This window comes from Bidens hawaiensis, unplaced genomic scaffold (genome assembly GCF_021521415.1).
Source record: "Bidens hawaiensis isolate Kalapana, Puna unplaced genomic scaffold, B.hawaiensis_p1.1 tig00005035_1, whole genome shotgun sequence".
NCBI lineage: Eukaryota > Viridiplantae > Streptophyta > Magnoliopsida > Asterales > Asteraceae > Bidens > Bidens hawaiensis.
Window position 1 is genome coordinate 1114299 of NW_027491320.1, and position 18054 is coordinate 1132352.

The 18054-nt window shown below is 35.6% G+C and overlaps 1 long non-coding RNA gene across 1 annotated transcript; it reads left to right on the forward strand.

Annotated features, from left to right (window-relative positions):
• The first annotated feature begins 16709 nt into the window (after positions 1-16709).
• LOC143628643 (uncharacterized) lies at positions 16710-17360 on the forward strand. Its single transcript, XR_013152790.1, has 3 exons — positions 16710-16776; positions 16904-16954; positions 17257-17360. It is a non-coding gene; the product is annotated as an uncharacterized LOC143628643 (long non-coding RNA).
• The last annotated feature ends 694 nt before the right edge of the window (positions 17361-18054 follow it).

Genomic DNA, 18054 nt, shown 5'->3' on the forward strand with positions numbered 1-18054 from the left:
CTCTAATATTATGTAACATCCTACTTTTGATTATAATAAAATAAAGTTCGTCTATTTTATTGTTGGTCGTTATCGGTTTAGATAAATAGAATGTGAGTTGGGCTAGTGTTGGGTTAAATGGATATGGGTTATGGACTTGGGAAATAAAAGAAAGAAGGAAAGACCATGGGCTTAAGCCATGATCCATAATTATATAAACCTTAAATCACCCATTTAATTCATTTCACACATATTACATACACCACCAAAACACACACTTAAGAAGCTCCCTCTCTAGTTCTCTCCCTATCTAAACAGAAACCAAGAAGGAAATCGAGCACCGACCCGAGGTAACGATAATATGATGTTGTATGAGCTTGAACCCGTTAGATATGGTCACGAAACGACGAGCCGACACTGTTAAACCGTTTAAGTCACGAGATCCGGGTAGAATCGGGTATAAACCGAACCTAAGATGAGTTTAGGGATCATCCTAGCTCAGGATCTGGATCGAACGGGACGAAAAACGGTGTAAAATGGTGAAAATACGTTTTTCCGGTGAGATTAGCGGTTTTCCGGCGACGGCGGCGCCGGAAAGGCGGCTGGTACAAGGTTAACATGTCAGAGAATGTTTATGACATTCTCTGACCTAATCCTAATTCGTTAACGGAGAGTTAACGAATTAGAGGTAATTCGTCACGTAATTCGTTAAAAGAAGTATAACGAACCAGCCTTAGTTCGCAACTAGATTCGTCAAGGAAAAAGATAATGAATTAACCACAGTTCGTTATAGTAATTCGTTAAAAGGAGATAACGAACTAGAAGGTTCAGTTCGCTATGAGGTCCAATTCGTTAAAAGGGTACAATTCATCATAAGGTCCAATTCGTTATGACAAACCAATTCGTTAAAGAACCCAGCTCGACCCCAACCAGGGGCTCTGTGCCTTGGACCCTGCTAGGGGCTGCCGCCCCTAGACCCCGTTGCCTGGGGCGCTGCCCCGGACCCCGTTCGTTGTGGGTTATATAAAGGTAGAAATACGATATGAGTAGTAATAGTTAATTAATACATGTAATCATTATACAGTTAGCCGTGCACAACTCAAGAAAGGAATAACTATTAACGGTGAACGTAACCGCATTCAAGTGAGTTTCTAGCCCCACTTCCTTGTTATGTTTTCGGGGCTATGTGCATACTCGATGTGATAGTTAATACACTTTCCTTAGGTGATAAGTGTATGCCTTGTATGATTTATGTATGATGATTGCTTGACGGTGTGTGAACGATCTTTGGATATTGCACGTGCCGTCAAGTGGTAGTTAAAGGTATGATTGATACGTGTGATGTATGAATGATGTATGTATGAATATATATTATGTATGAACAATGTATGTATGATATGTTGATGGTACGTGAATGCTCTTCGGAGATTGCACATATTGTCAAGGAAAGTACGTAAAGGACAGGTATGTTATAGTAGTACGAATGAAAGGAACGGACCCTAATAGTATCGGCGAATGAAGGGAACCGACCCTAATAGTATCGATGCATGTAAGGAACCGACCCTAATAATATCGGCGAACGTAGGGAACCGACCCCAATAATATCGGCGAAGGTTATAGAGTGGAATGCTCTTTAAAACGTATATGTATGAATGAAAGTATGTATGTAAGTACGAAAGAAAGAATGAAAGTACGTATGTAAGTAAGTATGTAAGTAAATGTGAAGGTATGTTAAGTCGGGTGCATATGTTAGTATGTGGATGTATTGTATGTCGCCTGGTTAACTAGAACTCACTCAGCGTAGCTAACTTTCAATATGCACACAGGTGAGTAGAATGAGGCAACTTGCATAAGGGGAGACACATGGCATGGACTTGAATAAGCTGGCATCTCAAGGAAGTGTTATGTTATTTTAAAGACAATTTTTATGTTAAATGATTTGGAATGATCGTTAAGACAAGAAATATGGTTATTTAATGAAATGGTTCGAATGTTTTTAATATTCCGCGAATGTTTTTGTTAACTATGATATTTAGAACTGTGATTATGAGTAAATCCAATGTTAAAGTGAGGCACCGGTAACGGGGCCTTACATATTCACCCGGTGTTTCATGTTTCTAACCTCAAGAAGTGTCTTGCCGAGGGAAATCTCCACATTCCTCTCGATGAAGTTACTATCGATGAGACCATGCATTTCGTTGAGCAACCCGTTGAGAATATGGATCATATGGATAAAGTTACTAAGTGAAGCCGCATTTCTTTGGTTAAAGTTCGTTGGAATTCTAAGCAAGGCGCCGAGTTTACGTGGGAGCGTGAGAACCAGATGAAACTCAAATACCCTCATCTTTTCGTTGCCGATTCTCTAATTTCGGGACGAAATTCCCAAAAGTAGGGGACATTGAAACAATTCGGGTTTTCCCGCTTTTTCATTTGTAACCGTTACCCGACCCACTTACGGGTCCAGGCTTTATCATTAATAATATTCCCGCACTTATCAAGTTATAATCATTATATTTACTTATTTATTTATAACTACATCTTTTTAGCCTTGACACTGTTACCCCAAATTATAAAGTTTAAACCTTTCTGTGTCCACTCTCAAACTTGAGGGTTCTATTTATAAATATTGTTAGGATCCATATTGTAAAATGGATATCCATTATCATACCCGACCCATATTCATGTTTTTGGTGTACCCGAAATCAATCAATCAACTGATTATTTGTCCGTATTCGTTTGTAATCAACTTATGATTTAGGATATCGTTTGTATATACTCATCGCGGCCTCACCGACGAATTAATTTTGTTAACTTCACCATTTTTGACTAGTTTTTCCTTTTTAAACCTAACCGACACCCTAATGATTGTTATACACAAAATCATCGTTATTAATCCAATTAATTGTAAGGATTTATATCTTGTTTGATCGCCAACATTAACCCCCTATATAATTAGATTGTATTGACCTATTATTACTCGTTCATCGCGTCTTCTTTGGCCGACCCTATTCACCCTCTTTCTCCCTCTTCGGATTACGTTTTAAGGTAATTAGTATATGGGTTTTAATCACATTTTCATGAGGATTAAAAGCCTCAAACATGCTTTGACAAATTACAAACGATTTGGGTTAATTGAAATTTCTAGGGTTCTTGGTTAAAAAGGTCAGAACCAGATCGTGTTTTTATTTAATTGGAAATGGGATATGTTGCTTATGGCTGTCTAGCCCAGTGGGTTAACGCATGGGAACGTGGGGCGGAGGTCACGGGTTCGAACCTCTTGCACCCCGTTTATTTTTGGAAAACTATTTTTCTTATTCTTTTAGTTAATAACTAATTATAATAATAATGATAATGTTTAAACAACATTGTTACACTAAAAACCGACCTTTTAATACTCGTAAATTTATGTTTTTATTCATATATATATATATATATATATATATATATATATTTCTAAGACAAGTTTACATATATATATATATATATATCCAGTAACTTTATAAAAACTAAAAATAGTACAATATATTTTCTTAAATCAAAATAATGGTTTAATAATAAATCCTTATAAATAAAATATTAAAATAATATTTCTTTGTTATTAATTATCTAGTTAAATCGTGTACTTAGCGAGTCCTTTTACTCTCATTTTCTCATAGGCTTTAACGTTCGCGTTTAATTCCTTCTCTCATTCTCACTACCTTAATAATCTTCGTTCAATCTTGAGGTGAGTACCACATTCCCCTCCATTTTACTCATTTTATCACTTTTAGTGACATATGCGTAACTTAATATATTTTCACATTTATCTATACACAAAACTGCAACTGTTTGTCTTATGTGTTAACTAATCTCATGACACACTTGTTATATGTTTATGTGCTCATTGTGATCCGCATTCGGAGAGGTCTAGCATAATCTCAGAAAATAGTATGATCATACGCTAGTTGTTATAGCTTTGTCCTTTTCGACATCTCATTTTAATTGCTCATTGGTTGATTTGTTAAGCTCATATGACTCGTTGCAGCTCGTATTTTGTTATATATTGTATGTACAACTGAAATGGTGTGTTACTCACTCAACCTCGTGTTGACAAACAATATTATTTCCAACGCATATGCAGGTCACCGTATGATGTGAAGTGTTTGGACTTAAGGGGGGTGTTTGGGATTCCTTTTTTCCATTAATTTGTAACTTATAAACTTTTTGAAAAGTTAATAAGGTGTATAAGGTGTTTGGAAAACCATAAGGCCTTATGGATTTTAACTTATGGTGAAGGCAAAATAAAAGGGTTTTGAAAAGTTAGAAATATGTAACTTATTAACTTAATGGTTTTGATTTACCTATTACACCCCTCTAACCCTCAAAATTCATTACACTCATTTTAAAAAATATTGCCCCTTTTGGTCATTTTAGTTTTCCCTAACACATAAGCTAATCCAAACATTTATTTAAAAACTACTTTTCCAAAATTCATAAGTTTAGAAGTCCTTTTAACAATAAGTCCTTTTTCACTTCAATAAGCAATCCCAAACACACCCTTAGAAGATTGTTTAAGGACTTATGCTAGGAGTTTTGATTTTGAGACAATAAATTTTTATTATGTTGATTTGTTTGATGTTTTGTTTATTCTGGATATTGTAATGAATAATGGTGTTACTTGAATTTATTAAATATATATTTAAATTTGTAATTTTGAGTGATAGTAACCTTGCGAGCTGTGACAATCAGTCCACGCCTCCGGCATTTCCGCCGTAGGTTGGGGTATGACAATACGTACTTCAGATAGGAGCCAGCATAGGAAGGGACTGCGAATCTTATACGTGCTGTAATAGTAATATGGTATCATAGGGGAGGACTGTGGACCTCGTACGTGTTATGAAATAGGTTGCAACATAGGGAAGGACTGTGGACCTTGTACGTGTTGTTAATGTAGGATGGTATCGGGAAGGATTGCGGACCTTGCACGTACCATAAATGGTGAACATAGGTAAGGATTGCGGACCTTTACGTGTTCACGACCTTGAGTATAGGTATAGAAGGCGGACTATGAACATACTCTCGGTGGACTGAGGTAAGTAATGGTATGTATGTATGAATATATGATAAAAAGGTAATTGGTTAAGTATAGATATGTATCTTCGGATATGTATGTATGTATGATATGTGTATGTATGGTATGTCTCCTGATTAGCTAGAACTCACTCAGCGTAGCTGACTTTTAGTATGCACGCAGGTGAGTAGGTTGAGACAGCTAGCTTGAGCGGGCAGATGGTGGGCGAATAAGAGACTGGCATCCGAAGACTCAAGATGTTTTAATGTTATTGACGCTTATTTTGAAAGACAAGAATGTTGTTAAGGCATGTTTATAAAGTAATATGTAATATTTTATGGAAGGTTTATATTCCGCGAAAGTTTTAATTAACTCTGATTTGTAAGAACTGTGTTTATGAGTAAATCCGACGTTAAAGTAGGGCTACCGGGTTCGAGGCCTTAAAGTATTCAATTTCAAAAGGTTATTTCCGTTAGTGTTCTAATTAGGGTTATTTTTCGTTATGACTTTGTTAGTTATTGAAGATTATTTGAGGTTTATGATCCTGATAACAAAATTATGATTGAATAAGTTGCTGGAACTTTACACCGTTCTAAATCATGTACATTTAATATTATTATTATTATAGATGTTTGCCTAGCATCCCCGGTCCAAAAAAAAACCTTCAAAAAATCGAAAAATTAATTAAAAAATAAGAAAAATACGAAAAATATAAAAAAAGTAAAAAAAATCTAGCATCCCTGTTAATAAAAACAAAAACTCAAAGTTAGTTTTGCCTTCGGGTTTAGTTTAACTTTTAGCGAATGTAGGTTTTTTTAGCTTGCCCGGGGGGCACTTTACATTAATATTTTACACGTAAAACAACAAATCTCATTAATATTTTGCATGTAAAACAACAGTTCATAAAGATTTTACATGTAAAATCTTAAATAACTGTTACTTTACTTGTAAAAAATTAATGAAATTTGTAGTTTTACGTGCATAAGTCTATATTTATAGATGTATATTTCTCATCTTAACCTAATAGTTTTTTAAAATAAACAAATAAACAAAATAATTTTACTCATCTAGGCGAACCTATCACTTAAACAAAATTTTCGTATATAAATAAGCACATATATAACTAAACAATACTTATATTAGCAATATTTTTGGTAATAATATTTTTATCGTTTATACCTTATTTCAAATTTCATAAAATTAAAATAAAATATATTCAACACTTTATCAATCCCCAAATCCGTTATAAACCCTTCATGTCTTGTTTTGTTCGTTTATGTCATTAGATTATTTATTATAATTATAATCTTAAAACTAGGGCTTGTCGTCGAGACTCATTGTGGAACTTACTAACTAGTCCACTTTACTTGTCTTCTCGTTACCGTCTTTATTTATTTTAAGGTGAGTAATCACATCCCCTTTTTCCAATTTTTTTGGAACATTATGCGTACTAGAAACTATTATTATATTTTTTCATTCAAACAAAATTCTCTTATTTACGTCGTCGTGATATTGCTCGAGTAATTGTTGATTGCTATATAAATTATGTGTTTTCTGCTATTATGGTTGGTTGGTATCTCATTCTCATAGTATGATCATACGTCGTCCGAGTAGACATGTCTGAATCTAGTGGCATGTTCAAAAAAATACAATAATTGGTTGCGAACATATCCAAGTAACCATGTCCAAATCTAGTGGCATATTGAAAGGACACATCTATTTGTTTATATTAATTGATGCTATTCACTACGCAAGGAATTTATTTTTATTTCTTCTTTTTGTTATATTTATTCTAAACTGTGGTTACTCGCTCAACATGCTTTGTTAACAAATTAATTTCATAATGCAGATTGTATGAATTGATGTGGAAACGCTAGAATTGGACTTTAGGAAAACTAAAAAGTTATAAAGTTTAATTGTTGTATTTATTTCTTTTTCACATGAACTGTTGGTGTACGATTGTTGTGAATAAATAAATTTAGGTATTTACGCTTTGTTATATTAGTGTCTTTGAGCTATGATACAAATATTGTCGTGCCCCGACATGTTCCGCCTTTAGTTCGGGGTGTGACAACAAGTTTTTAGGAATAAACTATAATTTACAAAACATGTTCCTTTATTATGGTTATAAGTCACTTATTCAAGCTGGAAGGCTCATAGACATAATTCTTGTGTCTTTAACAAGTCACTTGAAACATGTTTAATAATATTTTATTAGCTTTAATACGGGTGAGTACATTTGTTTGTAAATGACACATTTGTACAATTACAATATTAAGATATTTTTACCTTTATCAGCTTACAAATTACCGAAATGTATTTGTCACTCGATCGTATATGTGATTGTTGCCATATTACTCATTGGCTAACAGTTGTTGAATATATTTTCGTGTAATAAGGCAAGTCTTGCATACAACCCCCCCCCCCCCCACACACACACATAGCAATACTAACCATCTCGTAAGTCTACAAAGACTTAATCACTGTATTGTAATTATAATCATTTGAAAATATTAGAAAAACATTTGGACTCTGTCATGAATGTAGATGTTTAAAAATCTCAATGACATTGTTTGGAAAACCAGTTGTCTCAAACAAATGTGAGTTGTACAAAAACTCGAATGTCTCACTTTGAAAGTTTACAAATAAATAGCAGCTTAATTTTAGTAGGATTACGTTTGCTATCCAAAATGGGGTTTGTAAGGCCCTGATCCCGGTGCCCCACATTCGCGTTATATTTACTCATAAACACAGTTTTAAATATCAGAGTTAATTTAAACTTTCACAGAATAATATAATAAAGGTCAACCATTCATTACAACATTCATAACTTGTCCTTTTAAAACATAACATAAAGTATATTATCAAACATCATGACAAGTCTTCAGATGCCAGCGTCTTCAAATCCTACCATCTTTCTCCCTCAAGCCAGCTGCCTCAGTCTATTTACCTGCGTGCATACTAAAAGTCAGCTACGCTGAGTGAGTTCTAGTTAATCAGGCAACGTACATTCATACATTCACTTACTTACATACATATGTATCCGAAGATATATATTACATACTTAGCCTGTTACCTTTCTTTCGTTCATACACATATACATACTTTCTTTCATACTTTCATACATTCTCTCATATCATCACACTTTCAAACTTTCATAACACATGCATACTATCTTTACCATCTCAGATATTTGTAGGGTCTGGTCCATTTCTTCTCTATCTCAGATATTATTAGGGTTTGGTCCCTTTCTTCTCTATCTCAAATAATATTAGGGTCTGGTCCCTTCCTTTTCTATCTCAGATATTATTAGGGTATGGTCCCTTCTATCTTTGATATTAGTAGGATCTGGTCCATTCTTTCCTTTCAACCATACATACACATCTTTACACATACATTTAACTATATAATTCATACATACTCATAATCATTCATTTATCATTCATACATCTGTCATAACTCACATTTCTTGGCGATGCTCGCAATATCCGAAGATCGTTCACGCACCGACAAGCATTCATTCATAATATTCATACATATTATCTCATCATTCATTATATCATACACTTAGCATTTAAGGTAAGTGTATTAATATTCACATTGAGTACGCACATAGCCTCGAAAACATAACAAGGAAATTGGGCTAGAAACTCACTTGCGTTCTATTACGTTCACCGTTAATGGTATTCCTTTCTTTAGTTGTGCGCGAATAACTGTATAACAATCACACGTATCAATTAACTATCACTATCCATATTGTGTTTCTAGTTTAATTATAACCCTCAACGAACGGTAGTCCGGGGGCAGCACCCCTGGTAGCGGGGTTATAGGGTCGGTAGCCCCTAGAGGGGTCCAAGGTTCATTCGTTCTTAACAAATATTCCATTAGAATTCTTTAATAATATTTTATTCCTAACTCATTAACTCTTCAAGGTATCTTTCATCAATTAATAAAGTTCGGGGGTTCCTTTGTAATCTATATTATTCTAAGTCCAGGGACCTTTCTGTCATTCTTTCAAACTTTAGTTCGTCATTTAGTTCGTCATCCAGTTCGTTATCCAGTCCGTTAACGAATGGACTCATTCGTTAATTCTTAACGAATGTGTTCCCTCATAACAAATCGACTCATTCGTTATTTCTTAACGAATGAACCTTTATAACGAATGAACTATTATAACGAATGAACCTTTATAGCGAAAGGGTCTTTCATAACGAACTACCTAACGAATGAGCCTAACGAATGAGGGCTCATTCGTTAATTCTTCGTAATGAATCGCTTAACGAATGACTTAACGAATGTAGCTAATTCGTAATTCATCCTTAACGAATTGGCGTAGTGAATGAGCCTACGATTGAGGGCTCATTCGTTAGTTTTCCAAAACGAATTCGTTGCACGCGCCTAGGATTAGGTCAGAGAATGTCAGAAACATTCTCTAACATCTCTAAATGCTCGTGTCGCCTTTCCGGCGCCGTCGTGCCAGAAAACCAGGTGGTGGCCAGAAAAATGTTTTTTTGCACAGTTTTTCACCGTTTTTCGTCCCGTTCGATTCATATCCGAGCTAGGGTGACCCCTAAGCTCGTCTTTTGATCGGTTTATACCCGATTCCATCTGGATCTCATGACTTTAACGGTTGAGGGTGTCAATTCATCGTTTCGCGACTAGATCTAGCTGTTTAGGATCCATTTAATATCATACTATCGTTACCTCGGGTCGGGATTGGTTTTTCTTCTTGGTTACAATTAGGGAAAGAGGTAAATATGAGAGAGAGCTTAAGTGTGTGTTTTAGGTGGTGCATGGAATGAGTGAATGAATGAATTAAGGAAGGAATATGGTTTATATATGATGGGTCATGGGTCTAAGCCCATGGGCCTTCCTTCCTCCTTATTAATCCAAGTCCACTACCCATATCTATTTAACCCAACACAAGCCCAACTCAAAAAGATAAATATTATTATTTTATAAACCGTAACAGGAAACGGGATGTTACAGGGTTGCGATGTAGCTTTTTCCCGCTTACCTGTCACTTAATTGTAAATCGTTTGAATGTTTTTATAGAATTATTAAAAAGGTAAAATCATTGTATATATAATGCATTTTCCCACCTATAATATATACATAAAGATTTACTTAAAAAATATAAATAAATAAATAAATAAAGTGCTTCTTGGTATTAAGCACCTAATTTAACATACTATGGCATGTATTGTATAAACCAAAAGGCTTTAGCAATAATAACGAGATTGACAACTTTACACAGTGGCGCAATATCTTACCTTGTTCGGGCCGAGATTTGGATTCATGAACTAAAGGCTCGATGAATCAAACAAAGTACCGTTGCAGTGATTGTATTATACCTGCTTATATTATTAGTGAGAGAGAGTGAGTGACATTAGAAGAAGAATGCAGGCCTTGATCAGCACCTTTTCTAGCTGATTTCAAAGTTGGTTCAACTGAAAACTCGTCGCAAAGCGTGATGACCGCAAAAATTTTACGGATAATTACGAAGTTTTGTGTATCGCAACGAGCTTTGTATTTATCCATTGGGTAGAGCAACCATCAAAAATACTATAGCAGATCGCGATGATGGTAGTGTGCGAAGTGCGCCATCAAATCACCACATTGCGCCCATCGCACTTCGCCTGAGCCCGTGTGAATGCGCGTGCGTACCATTGTTTATGGTACAAAAGTTCCTATAAAAATGGGAAATGCGTCAAACCCTTGCTAAGACTACTGAATGTGTCTTGTTATACAAGGATATAATCTTGTGAGACTTTCTACTTATAAGGAGTTCACAAGTTTATCTTTCTAGTAATGTGGGACAAGTCATTTTTTCATTTCACCAATGTGGGACAAACTCACTTTTCAATAGTTTACATGTTGGATTATTGCACAAAAATGTATGCTAAATATAAAATATATTTGTTTTCTCCACGACAACGTAGTTTTTTTTTTACAAAAACAACCTTATTTCTACGTATGTTTCGGTATAATTTTTTTTAAATCGAGGCACTGTAACACATTTACAAACATTATATTTCATCAATTTCCTCTTTGCGAGGCATTGACTATTGTGTATCAACGCATCTATTGCAATGCACAGGATCATTTACTAGTTCTATCAATAAAAATTAAGCTTTTTTTATATCATAAGCCTAACTTTTCATTTAGTGAACTTGACCAAATTCACTCGAGTAGCTCAAAACCGTATATAAAAACTCCGATTGAGGCGATTCCAGTGGCCATGGAACTATATCAATAAGGTATGCAAAAACCTCTTTTCTTTCTTTCGGAAATCACTATCACAGCCGCCGGAAATCCTAACAATCACTGGAAATATATGTTTTTCACTTTTACGGTTCAGACAATAAATCCCCGACATCCATGCCTTCATTCCAAGATCCCAATTGTGAAAGTCTTTGATACCTGTTTTGAAGCTGTTGTAAAAAATCGAGGTCAATTGGACAATAGATCTTCAGAAATTGTCCAATCTTTACTGCTATGCTACTCAAAAACGAGAATGAAACTAGAAATGGGATTTCTCTGTCCCTCCCCCGCCCCCCCCCTCTCTCTCACACACACTTCTACACATTCTTTTTCTATACAAACTTAATGGAAAGGTAAAAAAGGATTTAAAACTCTAATTTCTTTCTTTTGTACCAAGTAGTTGTAGGAATATCACAATCAACCATTGTACTTTTGAAATGATCTAACCAAACTCTATCCTTTATAAATATATAAAGATTGATTGATAACATTGAAATCATAATTCATAAATCTATATTTTAACCTGAAAAGGGGAACAACTGTTAGGATTAGTGAAGGACTTTGGGTCGGGTTCGTTGGTTGACAATTAGAAGAGAAAATGGGGCGGCCCATTTATTTATGGAGAATGACCCATTTGGAGTTTTCTTGGTCCCTACTCTATCAAATGTAATTGCTATACGCACACACACATACACACACCCCTAGTCATGTATTGTAATCTTTGTATCGTGCTTAATAAAAATACCCTAGTTGCAGCCCGTGTACGTAGGTCGCCTTGACCGAACCACGTAAAATCCTATGTCTCTTATATACTGCTTTCGTTTGTGCAAGTGTGTTTGTGTTTCCGCTGCATACCAACTTTGATTAACCCCTAAAAATTGGTATCAGAGCTGTAGGTTCGTTGAACACACGCTGGTTTGCACTAAGACGATTCGCAGGAAGTTTTCTCAATTTTGTTTTTCGGTTGTGGTTCAAGTTGAGGCGTCATTCCGATCATCGTTCTGAAAGAAATGATATTATTTTCTTCTTAGGTGTCTCACAAAGTCAAAAGAAAATAATAAAGGGAATGTATATTTTTGGGAGTTCGTGCGAATTAAGAAAGAAATCATAATTTGATTTTCTTTCTTTGTCTGCTCCACCGAAGTCATAGCATAATTATTAATCTGATTAATTTCTTTTTTATGAAGAAAAAAGTCTTGCAACAGTATTTGAGGTCTTCTGTTGTGCAACAATCAATCGAAGAAAGAAGTACCGTCGGCTTTTTTTCTTGTTGTCAAACTAGAATCGAAGGTTGGGTGTTCAATATTCGCTTTGTTGTTCGTGTTTGCTTTGATTGTGGGGTTTGGGTATTTGTTGATAGGAGTTTTGGGGTTGCAATAAAGGTTCGGGGTTTTGGGTTAGTTTTTTGTTTATTGGTTTTTTCACTGTTTTCTTGTTTGCGATGTCTGAAGACGGGAAGGTTCGAATCGACAAGTTTAATGAGACTGATTTTGCATGGTGGAAATTGCAAATATAGGCGTTACTTGGTGAACATGATTTGGATATGGTATTGGAGAAAAAGGCGGATAAAATGGATAAAGCCGAAGAAGCAGTTTGGAACTCAAAGGACAAGAAGGCTAGAGGTAAATTACATTGGCTTTGACGAGGAACGTTGCATTTAATATTATGAAAGATACCACGGCTCGTGGTATGATGGCGGCTTTGTCAAATATGTATCAAAAACCGTCTGCAGCCAATAAGGTGTTCTTGATGAGGGATTTGTTTATGACAAGGATGCACGAGGGAAGTTTAGTCACGAGTCACATTAATTATTTCAACACAATTATGTCCAGGTTAGCTTCTGTGGGCATGAGGTTGGATAATGAGACTCAAACTTTTTACGTTGTTATCTTTTTTTCCTAAGAGTTGTTCTAGAACTGTAACGGCTATTACTAGTTCTACGAGGGTCGATGGTTTGGCATTTGAGGGGGCCCGAGACATTGTATTGGGTGAAGACGTTTGTCGGAAAAGCACAGGTGGCGGATCATCTTCTGGTATGTTTTATGCTGGCAGGGAAAGGGAAAATAATAGGAGCACTGTGAGTCGGGGGAGGAGTTCTTCTAGAACCCGGAAGAATGTGAAGTGCTGGAGGTGTAATGAAGTTGGACATGTTAAGATTTATTGTCCAAACAGATTACAGGGAAAGGCTGCTGAGGTGAACACTGCTAAACAGGTTAATGAAGGCATCAGTGATGACGAGACATTATTTTATAATGTTGATAGCATGGTGAACTCTTGGGTCATGAGTTCCGGATCTTCGTTTCACGCTACTCACAGATAGGAGACGATGGTGACTCTAAAGGTTGGTATCTTTGGGAAGGTATGTATTGCTAATGGTGATGTTCTTAATGTCATGGGAATGGGAGAAATAAATTTGGTAACTCCACTGGGAACCGTTTGGATCTTGAAGAATGCTAGGGTTATCCAATCATTGAAGAGAAGGCTTATCTATGTTAGTCAACTTGGTGAACTAGGTATGGAAGTAAAGTTTGGTGGAAGTAAATGGAAGGTAACTAAAGGTAGTCTGGTTTTTGCTCGTGGAAACAAGTGTGGTTCATTAGACATGGTACGGGTTCCTACTGAGGTAAGCATGACCGTCCCACAAAACAAAGTCGGGTTCGTTGATTCTAAGGGGCAAAATAAGGTTCAATTTGCAATAGTGGAGCCTGGTGTCAAGGTGATTCAAGCAGAACGGGTTAGGAGGTCTAAAACAGGTCAGGGGTTTGGTGACAGTGGGAGCGCGGGTTGTGTTTCGGGAACAGTTACAAAATAACATTAGGTTTTGAAGACCGTTATTCCGATTGATAAAATCTCTCCTAGGGACCTCTTGCTGAAATAGGAAAGTGGTAATTGTTCTCAGGTTATCTCTGGAGCTGGTGGATTGTGCGTATCAGTTGAGATAGAGGACGGATCAGTTTTGGCTGATGAGTTGGGGCTCGATGGAGCTTCAATTGGCCCTTCTGGTACTTAATGTTGAAGGGGGTTGCTGCAACTAGGTGGTAAGTCTTAGCTTGTTTATGGAAACTGAAAGCTTGGAAGACTTGTTAAAAAAGATTACTGATATTACTGATGATTGGGTTGCTTTGTATTTGAATAGCGGGCTGGAGTTTATCGCAAGGCCTTCAACTGGGATATTGTTAAGATTAGTGAAGGCCTTTGGGTCGGGTTCGTTGGTTGACAACTAGAAGACAAAAGGGGCGGCCCGATTAATTATGGAGGATGACCCATTCGGAGTTTTCTTGGTCATTACTCTATTAAACCTAATTGTTATATATAATAAAAATACCGTAGTTGCAGCTAGTGGACGTAGGACACCTTGACCGAACCACACAAAATCTCGTGTCTCTTATTTATTGCTTTCGTTTGTGCGCGTGTGTTTGTGTTTCAGCTGCGTACCAACTCTGATTAATATCTAAAAACAACATTTATAAATTGTTGAAACGAGTATGTCAATAACAATCCAAAATGCACACAGCGCAACTCAATTCTTGTTATCAAGATTGATTGATAACTATTTGAATGGATTTTCACTTTAGTCTTAAAGAAGATTATATATAGAGAGAGAGAGAGAGAGAGACAAAGAGAGAGATAGAGCAAGGTTATAATCAGAAGTAGATTTTTTCTAAGAAGTGTAGAAAATGTGTTTTCACCATTTGATCTAATAAAACACAATGTACAATAAACATACTATAACTAAAATAAAGCACACCGCACAATAAACACACTTTCTATATTCACCGTCAGATCAATATATCTAACGCACCAGATTACTTCTTACATTTTTTAGACACACTCCAATTCTTATTATAACCTCACCATATATCTATATCTATACTATATTATAATATATATAGGAAGGGCAAAATAGTAATTTAACAAATTTAAAGCCTACAGTACAACACTAAAAGCACAAAGAAGGATTCAAAGCGGGATTCAAAATTCAAATGTTGTGTACAGATGGATTAAACTAGAGAGAGAAGGCAAGGCTTTAAAGAATGTATTCACTCTCATATCTGTGCCAAACCCTAATTCGTTGATTATATACTCCTCAGCCATTCCTCTCAAATCTCTGACTTTTAGTGGTAGTGATTTGCCATCTCTCTCTCTCTCTCTAGGGTTCCTCAAGATATATTTGGTGAATCTCCTTCAAGCTCCAGATGACTTCTGATAACCTGTAGGTTTTTCCGTTCAACTCGGTTTTCTGATGGTTCTCGTTACGACGGCTAGGGTTCCTTTTGAACTCGATTGGTTCCATTTATCTGTTATGTATCCTGATTTGAAAAATTGAACGAATTTTTTGCTTTTATTGTTGATTTGTGTCAGGGATCTTAAACCCCATAATCTTTTGATAAATTGAAAGTCTGGTTGTCAAATCCCAAATGTTAGATTTAAAAATTTGGGTATTGTTTTACTCTTGCAGTTGAAGGTGAGGTGCATATTAATCTTTCAAAGTTGATGCCTCGATGTTGGTAAAGAAATTCTATTTTGTGGATATATCAATAAAGGTTAACAAACTACTATCAAAGTTCCGGATATATTCACAAAAGTCGGTTAGCAGGTAACTGAATGAGTCAATTCAGATTATTGTAACAATGTTAACTAGATAAGCAACCGTAATGAAATGTATTATATGAGTTAGGATATGGATGTGCTTGTTTTTTGTATCAACAGTTAATGTATACAGTTTCAATTAATAAACTCTTTTTTTCAGTATTCTTCAAAATGATTTTGGAACCGCATAAACGATGTTGTGACCCGTTCATGTATATAGGTAGGTAGTATGAAGAAAATGTATGCAATCGTGGTGGTTACTGCAAATTCATGTTTTAAAACGAGATCTGAAACAGTCCTAGCCCGCGTAGTCTTGAAATAGTCCAAGCCCGCGCAACCTGGCTGTGGTAAGCCGAAGAAGAACGAAGATATTTCGATGTCGTATGAAAAATGAAGGTATTGGAAGTGAGTTTATTATTTTTGTTTTTCACACTACACCTGAATTCTGAACAATCCAACACAAGAAAACCAAAAATCGAGAAAAAAAGTTGATTTTTTTTCTGTTTTATTTTAACAAGATGTAGTTTTCTATTTTAACCATAATTGCTTATCGAAACCGAACTTCTACCCGAAAGCTGAGTAAACACTCACATGCTATGTAACTGCTTCCAACACATATTTATACAAAATACTAATTATCTCTTTATCTTTTTACATGTTTTGGGATAAAGATGGGATTTTACTACTTTCGTCAACTTATTGCTACCAAGTTTTAATGGATCTGTATTTGTTTCGGGAGCTGGGATAACTTAAATCTGTGGTAATTTTTTTTTTTAAATTTAGTTATATCAAAAATAGATATATGATAGTTTTGTGATGGTATTGTAGAGTGAAGTTGCATTGTGGTGTATGGGCTTTCAGAAAATAAGAGTCAACGAATTACCTTCTAGGAGGTATAACTTTTAAAACAATCATTTATCCAAAATTTCAATTTTAAATATTTTTTGTTGAAGTTTTTAACTTTTTTTATTTTAATTTTGGTTATAAACGGTGTAGAACTTTTTTTTCTTCCAAAAACAGGATTGTTTTTTATGATCAGGTACTCAAGGGCTTGGCTATGCGAATATGATCGTAAGTTATGTCGCTAAGAATATCAATAAATCAATCAATCATACCCAGTGAAGTCCCACCGACAGCAAAGCTATAAATAGGGTCTGGGGAGGGTGGGATGTAGGCACACCGTACCTCTATCCAAAGGGATAAAGAGGTGGCTTCCAGAGAGACCCTCAGCTCTAAGTACATATGTATGAAGCAAAACAAAGGAAATTAAAGTTCAACAGTTATATAAAAAAATGTCGCTAAGAATATAACATTAAATTATAATTCTCATATAATTAATTCATTTGACTTTCATGTTTTTTTGGTTGTGTTAGGTACTGCATTTGTAAATGGTTCAACTATCTCTAACTCTCTAAGTTGTGGCAAAGGTGATACGTGAATGCAGGCGAAATAAGTGGTATGTGTTTTGTAGTTGTAGGAACAACCTTTGAATGGTATGTGTTTATGTATCTGTATGCTTACGTGTATTTATAAATTTGTATATGTGTGTGTGAATATGTAGGTGTTTGTATGCTTGTGTGTGTTTGTAATTTTGTACATGTGTGTGTGAATATGCATGTGTGTATGTATTTGTGTGATAACTATGTTGTATGTTAAATTGTCAATCGTACAATAATTTTTTTATTAGCCCTGCTTGTGGTGCGCACATATGATGTATATATGTGTGAACCCTCGGGTGGGCAAAAGTGAAATTGCACTAATTTTGACGTTATTTTACTAATCTCGTGAAAATAACGTTAAAAGTGACGGACGGTTAATCAGGCATCATGTAGTGGCGTTGATAGCCGAAAGACAAGGGTACATGCACCGATCAGCCGGTGTCCTGATGATTGAGTGCTATGTGCCTTATGTCCAACGCTTGATGCAAAACTACTATCGAGCCGGGGGTCTCACCGAAAGCAGCCTCTCTATCCTTATAGGGTAGAGGTAAGGCTGTCTACATCTTACCCTCCTCAGACCCTACCATAGCTTTGCTATTGGTGGGATATACTGAGTACGATGATGATGATGATGATGACAATAATTTTTTTATCATGCGGTTTTAGAATATGAGTTTGTGCATGTCGTCTATATGTAATATTAGTGTGTGCGTATATATTTGTGTATGTGCA